The sequence below is a fragment of the Elephas maximus genome, chromosome 4, assembly GCF_024166365.1.
Source record: "Elephas maximus indicus isolate mEleMax1 chromosome 4, mEleMax1 primary haplotype, whole genome shotgun sequence".
NCBI lineage: Eukaryota > Metazoa > Chordata > Mammalia > Proboscidea > Elephantidae > Elephas > Elephas maximus.
The window spans coordinates 159922374-159928373 of NC_064822.1; positions in this window are offsets into that span (position 1 = coordinate 159922374).

Consider the following 6000-nt stretch of genomic DNA (forward strand, 5'->3'; position numbering starts at 1 on the left):
GGTAGTGCAGGTTGAAGAAAAACATTGAGCATAAAAACAGAGTAGTAGTCAGTTTAGTGAGTGTCTTTGGGAACAGAAGGACATGACTGAAAAAGTGGGTGAAGAGCATGTGGTGCAGGGCTCTACTTTCAGGGCTATTGGTATCGGGCCGTTGCTGGAAGTTTTTGAGCAAGGAAAAGACAACATCAGAACGGAAATTTAGGCAAAGGGTTTATCTGACAGTAGTATGAAGCACTGACTGATTGAAGATGGGTGAGGGACACTCATTAGGGGGCTATTGCTAAGATTGGGAACAACCTAAATGTCTTTCAGAAAGAGGCTGGTTAAATAAACTACAGTACATCATCCAATGGAATATTAGACAACTTTAACAGAATGGAATGCTCTGGGTGGTACAAATGGTTAATGTGCTTGGCTGCTAACCAAAAGGTTAGAGGTTTGAGTCTACCCAGAGGCACCTCAGAAGAAAGGCCAGGCGATCTATTTCCAAAAATCAGCCATCGGAAACCCGACTGAGCACAGTTCTACTCTGGCACATACGGGGTCACCATGAGTTGGAGTTGACTCATCGGCAATTGGTTGCTGGTAATGGAATGACACAGCTTTCCATGTATGGCTATGGAAATATCTCTAATACGTGGCTACGTGAAAAAAGAAATGTGCAGAATAATGTATATGGTATTTCACCATTTATGTAAAAACAATTTATGTACATGCTTATATGTGCACAGTATATTTCTGGATGATAAACAAGAAACTAAGAAGATAGAGAAGAAACTGGTGCCAGGGGAGGGGAAGTAGGTAGCTAGAAGGCAAGGGTGAGAGATTTATTTTCCACATTTTAAACTTTTTGAATGTTTCTATTGTAAAATACACATTAAGTATCCAAAAGGTAAAATTAAAAAAAAAATTCTGGGGGGAGGGGATCTTTCTTCTTTTTAAATAAAATAACAAGGCCAAACTTAAAGAAGAAATACAAAGATCTGTGTAGTTCTAAAACCACCGAAGAAATTGAATCAATAGTTTAAAAATAACACACCCCCAATGCACACGCAACTACCACCAGACCCAGACAGTTTTTCAGTAAGTTTTTCCAAAGCAGAGAAGAGATATATCAAATGTTGGGGTGTGTGTGTAAGATTTTAGACAGGATGGCCAGAGAAAGCCTCTCTTACAGGTGACATCTGATCACAGACCTGAGAAGCGAGGGAGCTAGACATGCAGATACCCGAAAATTTCAAACAGAAGGAACATCAAATGGGAGTGTCCAAGGAAAAGTGAGGAGGCCAGTGTTTGCTGCAAGGACAGTAGAAGATGTGGTCAGAGAAGTGTCAAGGCCAGATCATACAGGGTGTCTTAGGCATCTAGTGCTGCTGTAACAGAAATACCACAAGTGGATGGCTTTAACAAAGAGAAATTTATTTTTTCACAGTAAAGTAGGCTAAAAGTCCAAATTCAGTGCGTCAGCTCCAGGGGCAGGCTGTCTCTAGAGGAAGGTCTTTGTTCTCAATCTCCCACTGGTGGAGGAGCTTCTCAGGTGCAGGGACCCCAGGTTCAAAACACACACTCTGCTCCTGGTGCTGCTTTCTTTGCGGTACGAAGCCACCTGTCTCTCTGCATGTTCCTGTCTTTTATATCTCAAGAGATTGCCTCAAGACGCAATCCAATCCTGTAGGTTGAGTCCTGCCTCACTAACAGAACTGCTGTCCATTCTCCCTCATTAACATCACTGAAGCAGGGTTTACAACATATAGGAAAATCACACAATACCGGAATCATGGTGCAGCCCAACAGATACACACTTTTTTGGGGGGGACATAATTCAACCCATGACACAGGGCTTTTAGGCCATTTTAAATACTTCCTGAGGAAGATGGAAAGACTGGGAGAATTTGAGCAAAGCAATGACATGATCTGTTTTTCAATATGGGAAAAAAAACTAAATCCTTATCTCATGGCATATGTTAAAATCAATACTGGACAGATTAAAGATCAAGGAGAAAAAAGGCACCACTTAAAATGTCAGAAGAAAATGAGGGAATATCATTATGACTGCACATCATAAAAAGCAGATCACAAAAAGCATAAACCATAAAACATTAAAATTTTAAAACTTCTACTCATGAAAAGAAACAATAATAAAGTCAAAAGATAAGTCACAGAGTGAACTAGAGGTAAAAAAGAAATCAATATGGATAAATTTCACAAACAATATTGAGAAACAAAAACAAAGCAAGCCACAGAAAATTACATTTGGCATAATTTTATTCATTCATGCAAAATTTTAAAAAATGCGAAAAGAAAAAAGCCCAACTTTTTAAAAAAGATATATACAAAGATATATACTAAAACTGTTTAAGAAAAACAAGAGCATGATAACACAAATTCCAGGAGTGTTTATCTCTGGTAGGGGGATAAAGAAGAATTCAATAGGAGAGAGGTCCAGAGGGCTTCATCATAAATACTGCTCTGTTTAAGAAAGCTAACTCTTGGTACACTGGATATGTATTTATTCATACACATGCACATGCACACACACACAATTTCATAATACTTTAAAAGTTTAAAGGCAACAAAGGCTCAAGGGATAGACGTGATGATGGTGTCCTTAATACTGAAATTTAAGTCACCAGTAGGAGGGCCTTCTCAAATAAATACACATAGTAGCACTTTTATAAGTATAATGCTTGATATAAATGCAAGATAGCCTTTTATTATTAATTTAAAACATTGTGTCTCCCAGCCGACACGGCACCATGGACACAAGCTCTACGCCGAACCTCTACAGCAGACCCGAAAAACTAAGTAAAAAGAGAGACAAACATCATTCCTGGAACCTGAAGTGTCAAATGAAGAGATAAAGAGCTCAGCCAAGCACCAGGATGGAATAAGAAGCTGACAGAGGACAGAGAGTGAGGAAAGATAGGAAAGATTGTACCAGCCAGATACCAACTTAGGAAATGAATTTTCAAGGACTATTCAAAACCAAAACAATTACAACAGGGAACCAGAGAGATTAATCTGTAAATGACAACAACATCAGGACAATAAAAGAGGGAATAAATGGTATAGGTATACAACTTTCTAATGGAGAGGAAGGCAAGGTGATACCAAGTAATCATAGACTAGTTCAAACCTAGGAAAATAAGGGTAAATTTCAATGTAACCACAAAGAAAGTTAACAAACCTACTCATCAAAATAAAGAAGAAAAACATAAAGTCTCAATAAAAACAAAAGAAATCCACAAACAAAAGAAACTCAGTACAGGAGAGTAAGAGGAACAAAGAAAATGTTAGCACCACACAAAAAAAAAAGCATTACAAAATGACAGCAATAAACTCACACTGATCAATAATTACACTGAATGTAAATGGTCTAAACGCACCCATAAAGAGACACAGAGTGACCGAATGGATAAAAAAACAGGATTCATCAATATGCTGTCTACAAGAGACACACCTTAGAAACACAGATGTAAATTTATTAAAACAATGGAAAAAATATATCAAGCAAATAACTATCAAAAAAGAGCAGGAGTGGCAATACTAATCTCAGATAAGATAGGCTTTAAAACAAAATCCACCATAAAAGACAAAGAAGGGCACTATATAATGATTAAAGGGATGATCTCTCATGAAGACTTAACCATAATAAACATCTACGCACCCAATGAGAAGGCTCCAAAATATATAAAACAAACTCTAGCAGCACCGAAAACAGAAATCGACAGTTCCACAATAACAGTAGGAGATTTCAACATACCACTCTCAATAAAGGACAGAACATCGAGAAAGAAACTCAGCAAAGAAACAGATGAGCTAAAGAGCACTATCAGGCAGCTTGACCTCATAGACATATATAGAACACTCCACCCAACAGCTGCAAAGTACACATTCTTTTCTAAGGCACATGGAACGTTCTCCAGAATAGACCACATCTTAAGCCACAGGGCAATCCTCAAAAAAATCCAAAACATTGAGATAATACAAAGGATCTTCTCTGACCACAATGCCATCAAAGTAGAAATTAACAACAGGAAGAGCAAGGAAAAAAAATAATTACATGGCAACTGAATAACACCCTGGTTAAAAACCACTGGATAATAGAAGAAATCAAAGATGGAATCAAAAAGTTCCTAGAATCAAATGAAAATGAAAACACATCATACCTTAACCTTTGGGACACAGCAAAGGAAGCTCTCAGAGGTCAATTAATAGCATTAGATGCACACATCAAAAAAGAAGAAAGGGACAAAATCAAAACATTAGTTACACAACTCAAATAAATGGGAAGAGAACAGCAAAAGAAGCCCATAGCCATGAGAAAAAAGGAAATAACTAAAGACCAGAGCAGAAATAAATTAAATAGAGAACCGAAAAACGATAGAAAGGATTGGCAAAACCAAAAGTTGGTTCTTTGAAAGGATCAACGAAATCAACAAACCACTGGCCAAATTGACAAAACAGGAGAGAACACAAATAACCCAAATAAGAAATGAAATGGGAGACATTACAACAGACCTAAGTGAAATAAAAAAGGACCATAACAGAGTATTATAAAAACTATCCTCCAACAAATTTGAAAACCTAGAGGAAATGGACAAATTTCTAGAAACACACTACCTACCCAAACTAACACAAAATGACGTTGAAAATCTGAACAGACCCATAACAAGAGAAGAGACTGAAAAGGTCATTAAAAAAAAAAAAAAAAAAAAAAAAAAAACTCCCAACCAAAAAAAGCCCTGGCCTAGATGGCTTCACTAGAGAATTCTACCAAACATTCAGAGAAGAGCTTACACCAGTACTACTCAAACTATTTCAGAACACAGAAAAGGAAGTGATACTTCTGAATTCATTCTATGAAGCCAGCATAAGCCTGATACGAAAATCAGGCAAAGACACCACAAAAAAAGAAAATTTCAGACCAATATCTCTCATGAATATAGATGTAAAAATTCCCAACAAAATCCTAGCCAATAGAATTCAGCATCATATAAAAAAAAAATAATAATACACCATGACCAAGTAAGATTTCATACCAAGTATGCAAGGATGGTATGCAAGGATGGTTCAACATTAGAAAATCAATCAATGTAATCCACCACATAAATAAAAGCAAAGCAAAGAATCACGTGATCATCTCAAGTGACGCAGAAAAGGCATTCAACAAAGTCCAACACCGATTCCTGATAAAAACACTCAATAAAACATGTATAGAAGGGAAATTTCTCAAAATTAAAGGGCATCTATGCAAAACCAATGGCCAACATCATTCTCAATGGATAGCAGCTGAAAACATTCCCCCTGAGAACAGGAATGAGACAAGGATGCCCTTTATCACCATTCCTATTTAACATTGTTCTGGAAGTCCTAGATAGAGCAATAAGGCAAGAAAAATAAATAAAGGGCATCCAAATTCGTAATGAAGAAGTTACACTGTCCCTATTTGCAGATGATATGATTGTATACTTAGAAAATCCAAAAGACTCCACCAGAAAACTACTGGAACTAATAGAAAAGATTCAGCAGAGTAACAGGGTATAAGATCAACATACAAAAATCAGTGGGATTCCTATACACCAATGAAGAGAAAGATGAAAAGGAAATCGAGAAAACAATACCATTTATAACAGTCCCTAAAAAAATAAAATACGTGGGAATAAATCTAACCAGGGATGTAAACGGCCTATACAAAGAAAACTACAAAACACTACTACGAGAGATCTACATAAATGGAAAAACATACTATGCTCATGGATAGGTAGATTCAACATTGTGAAAATGACAATTCTGCCCAAAACGTTTTACAAATACAATGCAATACCGATCCAAATACCAACAACATTCTTTAAAGAGATGGAAAAACTTATCATTAACTTTATATGGAAAGGGAAGAGGCCCCAGATAAGTAAAGCACTACTGAAAAAGAATAAAGTAAGAGGACTTGCACTACCTGATCTCAGAACCTACTATACAGCTACGTTAGTCAAAACAACC